Source organism: Trachemys scripta, chromosome 3, assembly GCF_013100865.1.
Source record: "Trachemys scripta elegans isolate TJP31775 chromosome 3, CAS_Tse_1.0, whole genome shotgun sequence".
Taxonomy (NCBI): domain Eukaryota; kingdom Metazoa; phylum Chordata; order Testudines; family Emydidae; genus Trachemys; species Trachemys scripta.
The window spans coordinates 164,648,313-164,654,521 of record NC_048300.1 but is presented as its reverse complement, the minus strand read 5'-3'; positions in this window follow the sequence as shown (position 1 = coordinate 164,654,521).

Here is a 6,209-nt window from a genome sequence, read left to right as displayed (position 1 = left end):
AATTAAATTCTACCATTACCTGAAGAAACATGCCCCCCCCACTCTCCCCTCCTCTTTTCCTGACCTTTTTTAATCTAAAATTGACAGCTTCTCCATATTCTTCTGCTAAACATACTGTTTATCATTGCATAAAAGTTTTAAAAAATAAACTATCCTAAACTTCTAAAGGTTTAACATGAGTGGGGAGGGGAAACAGGGCATATGGGGATGAGAGCTCACATTGATTTTAGGGGAATTTTGACAAGTGACTGAAATATTTTTTTTTAAAACAGGTTTGTATCTATTCTGTGTAAGCAATCTGAGTTAGCATTAGGAAGCATTTGTCATACAGAAACCATCTGCATCTTCATGAGACATCATTTCTCCCATTGTCTTGCCAAATTTCTAATTACCTTTTCATGGGGTGTCAGAAAATGCAAAAATACACACACACACAAGCACTGGGAGGATTACATACTTTGGTGATTTTTTTGTAGTACTACTTGCAGAGCAATAATTATGGTTTTTGTTTTATTTATCACATTGAAAGGCCCCTAAAGAATTAATTTACCTGTTCATAAACAACTTTTACTTTTACCAAACTGTAACCATAGATACTTTGGAGCATTAAATAACACAAGATGGTAGATGAAAGACCTGAGAAATTATTGAAAACAAAGGTGAATGTAGAGTGACTGGGGAGAAATTAAGAAAGAGTTGAAGTGGAAGAGTGTATGATTTAAAAGGAGACTTGAAGTAATGAGAAGCTGTGTGGTTCAGGATTACTTTATGCTGTCTGATTCCCCATTGCACATACACCTATCACAAGCTCAAGAACATGGGGACCTTGCCAGAAGAACAGACAATATACTTTTGTTTGTGATAAACTGTTACTTACCAACGAGTATAAAATATAAAAGTGCAGTTAAGCATGCAAATGTCTTCGCCTTACCTCCTTTCCTTTTGACAGCCATCCCCAGCCTCCAACAGGAGAGAGACTGGTTCCAGAAGACCCCATAGCCCAATGATTAGGGCACTTTCCTAAGGCGTGGGAGTCCATGTTCAAAATCATTCTCCACATAAGGCAGAGGGGGTACTGAGCCCAGCTGTCTCGCATCCTGGATTGACAGCTCATAATCCTCGTGTAATCAATCAGGTCTTTCTCCTCGTCGGTCACTTCCAACTGATAAGTCACCAGCTTATAGCAAAAATTCTTGCAGTTAGTCCCTAAATGTATGACCTTGGACTTTTCACTATTAAATTTCATCTCATTTCTATTACTCTGGTTTACAAGGTCGTCTTGAAATTAGGTGAAGGTTTTCAACCATCAGAGGAATGAAATTCTGGAACAACCTCTCAAGGAGAGCAGTGGGGACAAAAAGCTAACCGGCTTCAAGACTGAGCTTGATAAGTTTATGGACAGGGTGGTATGATGAGACTGCCTAAAACGGCATGTAGTGAATCTGCAACTGCTAGCAGCAAATATCTCCAAAGGCTGGTGATGGGACACTAGGTGGGGAGGGCACTGAGTTACAACAGAGAATTCTTTCTCAGATGTCTGGCTGTTGGGTCTTGCCCACATGCTCTGGGTCTGACTGATTGCCATATTTGGGGTTGGGAAGGAATTTTGCCCTGGGTCATATTGGCAGAGATCCTGGGGGGCTTTCTCCTTCCTCTGAGACATGTTGCACAGGTCACTTGCAGGTTAAGCTAGTGTTCATGGTGGATTCTCTGTAACTGAAATCTTTAAAATATGATTTGAGGACTTCATTAATTCAACCATAGGTTAGGGGTCTATTATGGGAGTGGGTGGATGAAGTTCTCTGGCTTGCAATGTGCAGGAGGTCAGACTAGATCATAATTGTCCTTCCTGGTATTAACACGCAGCTTATTAGCAATATTCTTTGAAGGCAGGTTTGCAGGGTTGAAGCCAAGGAAGGAAGCGCTAGGACATGTTTCAGGGCTGCAGCCAGGGAAGACCTGCCTGCGGCCAGTGCTCAGCCTGTTCCATTGCTTCCTTCCAGGGCTGCAGCATCACAAACCTGTGCCCAGGGACTGCATCAGGAGGTAAGGGGCTGTGAGGTGGGAGGGAAGGCTGTGGGCAGCACAGTAGCTGGCAAAGGGAATGCAGCCCACATATCAGAGCTGCACTTTACCTCTCCATGCCTTCTCCAGGCTGTGCCCTGCCTCAAGACTGCAGGCAGGAAAGGGAGTGCTGGGATGTGCTGAGCCCTGACTCCTGAAGAGCAAGGTGCAGCCCCATGGACCCCAGTGCTCCTACTGCCTATAGAAAGCTCCCTCATGTGGGCTTCAGCCCTCTACCCCACCACTGCTGCCCTGGCTGCAGGCAGGCACATCCCAGCTCTTCCTTCCCTGACTGCTTTATTAGTGTAAGCAGGGCCTGAATGAGCTCTCCGCTGACATCTAGTGATATGCTGGGGAAGAGGACTTCAGGAGCTGATCTTGTTTGCATGGGCACATCCAACCTGCCTAAGTGCTCAGCATGATGGGACTGCTTTGCTCAGATGATCATTTTTGGCTGATGTTGGTTCACCTGTCTCTTTGTTATTGTGGCAGGGGTAATAAAGGGTTGTTATCCTTGTGTGAATCAAGGGCATCATAACTGTGCTTAGCATACTCTGATTGAAGGACTCACCCTCAACTAAGCGGCACTCACTAGGCAGGGGACATGGGTGCCAAAGCCAAGTGACTGGAGAGAGGGTGGGGAGATAGTTGTATCTGGTGGTGTGGGTGTTGCCTATGGGTCCAAGAGACCATTTGACCCTTCCTGTTACCACTATTTAATAAAAGAGCTGACTAAAACTCAGTTGAGAGTCTTCTGACACACCACAGAGCTGAAATCACTGATAACTAGGTCTAAGCATTTGACCTGCTTTGTGACAGTGTCTCTGATGCAAGAGACTGCCTAGTATGTATTAGCAGTGAGGCTCCCTCATTAACAGCTGAAGTCAGTGAGAGCTGTGTTAAGTAGTGGGACCTGAAGACATCCTGGCAGGTGTGACGTTATTGACATAAAGTGGGACCGTATAGATCATTGTTGCAACCAAGGTCCTGTAGTGGCACGCAAATCTTGTATAAAGGGGGTCAAATGGGGTGGCTAGGACAAGGTTATGGTTTACTGGTTATGATTATGCTGTCTATATGTGTGTATCAGTTTTGTAGTTGAAGTTATTAATATTGGCTCTATACTGTCTGTATGGCAAACTTATGCTATGCTTCTGGGTGACATCCCAGACAAGCTGAGATTAGCTCTGCCTAGCCTGCTTGATGGCCCATTAAGGACCATCAGCTATACAATGGACCCATTGAGAGAAGGCAGATACGCCTTGTAACTCAGCAAAGTATGCAGGGACTGGCCCATGTGACTCCAGACTCCATTTTGCTGTAATTTTCCACAATAAGAACAAAGAGGTGTTCTTACACCTGGAAAAGACTATATAAGGCTGATGCCTCATCTCCATCTTGTCTTCAATCCTGCTTCTTACCTCTGGAGGAACTTTGCTACAAACTGAAGCTCTGAACAAAGGACTGAATGACCCATCCCAGCTGGGGATGTATTCCAGAGACTTGATTGAACCTGCAGTTTATTCCTTCACTGCTGCAAGCCTGAACCAAGAACTTTGCCATTACTGTATGTAATTGATTCCATTTAACCAATTCTAACTTTCATCTCTATCTTTTTCCTTTTATGAATAAACCTTTAGATTTTAGATTCTAAAGGATTGGCAACAGCGTGATTTGTGGGTAAGATCTGATTTGTATATTGACCTAGGTCTGGGGCTTGGTCCTTTGGGATCAGGAGAACCTTTTTCTTTTACTGGGGTATTGGTTTTCATAACCATTTGTCCCCATAACATGTGGCGCTGGTGGTAATACTGGGAAACTGGAGTGTCTAAGGAGATTGCTTGTGAGACTTGCAGTTAGCCAGTGGGATGAGACCGAAGTCCTCCTAGTCTGGCTGGTTTGGTTTGCCTTAGAGGTGGAAAAACCCCAGCCTTGGGCTGTAACTGCCCTGTTTTAGCAATTTGTCCTGAGTTGGCGCTCTCAGTTGGGTTCCGCCAGAACCGCATTGTCACAGCAGGGTAGTCAGTGGAACAGCCAGCGGCCGGTAGAATAGAGTGATGAGTGAGGGCCTGCACAGCAGTGCAAGCAAGATGCCTTCTTGCCCCTACCCTCCCCAGCCAGGGTGGGAGGTGAACTCTGCAGATGCACCTCTTAACTCTGGGTCAGCCTTAACCAAGGACAACAACTGTGAGTGGGTGCAGAGAAGGGACGGGCACATTAAAGGAACTTTTGGGTGCTGGACTTAAGAACCTGAGGCACAAGGACACTGCCCAACATACTCTGAGGGAGTATTTTGCTCATGGTTATGTGTTTATGAATCTTACTTGTGGTATTTTCCCAAATTAATGCCAGGTTACGTCACTCCTTTTATTAAAAGTTTCTTTTCTAACACTCAGACTGTGCTTTTAAAGATACCCAGGGGTAGTGTGTAATTGTTCCAGGTTACTGGGTGGGGGCACGAGCCAGTTTTGTGTTGTATTGTTGACAAGGAACCCCCTAGATATTGAACCCGGCCCTTGTTGCTGCCAATTCCAACTGGCAGACGGGTTACATTAGCAACTGCCAGGTAATAGCACCTTTTTGCTGGCAAAAAACTGAGGAGTTCCTAATAAGCAGAATCTACTGTACTGCAGTGACCCCACAGCTAGAGTCTCTGCGTCCAAGGTCCAAATCTGGTCCTCAATATCCTAATGTACACCTGGGAAGTGGAATTTGCCATCCTGCTACAGCCTCTGTATGCTGTTGCAGCAGCCTAATACAGGGCAATATAAACACCAGGACTGACCATGGGAGAATTCCTTTGGGTAGCTTATACACCTCTTCCCCAGCAAGCCCAGAAAGGGGCATTCTCCATGGCACCATTGCTAATAGGGTAGCCCAGGCAGGCTGCCATAACTTAGAGCTGTATTTACGTACCACCTATACATGTCTTGTGCCATTAATCATCATAAAATTCCTGGTTTCCATTGCCTGCACCCTTTCCTAAGGTACTGCACCACCTCATAGGAGAAACGTGCTGGTTTACTTGTTGTCATACATCACATATATATGGGTATGTACCCCTAAAACACAGCTACATACACCACAAAGAACAAAACATGTGCATCAGCCAGATGTGGCACTACTAATACGGCACTGTCATGTTTGAATCATGACAATAGCATATTTCTGAGCACAAATCAGTGCTAGGGCTGACTCCTTGGGGATATGCAGGGCAGCATAATCTAGTGATTTGGTCTGGACTGGAAGTCACACATTCTTGAGTCCTAATTTTGGTTCTGCTAATGACTTGCTCTTTGGCTGTGGGTGACCTATTTATCTCTGTGTGACTCAAGTTTCCTCATCTGTCCAATGGGAAGAACAATTCTAACCTGCTGTTCAGGATGTAGGGAGTATTAGGTAATGTTAATACAGTGTTCTGTAGTTGTAAAGCTGCTAGGGCAGGGGTAGGCAACCTATGGCACACGTGCAAAGGCGGCACGCAAGCTGATTTTCAGTGGCACTCACACTGCCTGGGTCCTGGCCCACCACTCCAGGGGCTCTGCATTTTAATTTAATTTTAAATGAAGTTTCTTAAACATTTTTAAAAATCTTATTTACTTTACATACAACAATAGTTTAGTTATATATTATAGTCTTATAGAAAGAGATCTTCTAAAAACGTTAAAATGTATTACTGGCACGCGAAACCTTAAATTAGAGTGAATAAATGAAGACTTGGCACACCACTTCTGAAAGGTTGCCGAACCCTGTGCTAGGGTGACTGATATCCCTCTCATTTCCTTCAGACAGAATAGCCTTATAATACCACTCCCTATGTGATGTGTGACAGTCAGTGCTATGGTGACTGACCTAACTCTGTACAAGAGCATTGTTGGCACACAGGCTGACAAATGACATGACCTATGTAAGCTGTCATCTGAGCCTACGGGAACCACTGTTAGCAATATTGGAGAAATTCCTCAGATTCCATATTGTGTCCCTAACTTCCATTTTGAAGCATGAGTCACGCCATCATTGGAAGCTGCAGGTCTAGAGCATGTGCAGTAGAATGTAAGCTAAAGGTCATAAAAGTGGTAAATTACAATGATTGACAGGTAACGGTCACAAGGGTAGTAAACAAGTCTCCAGGTCACATGAAATTT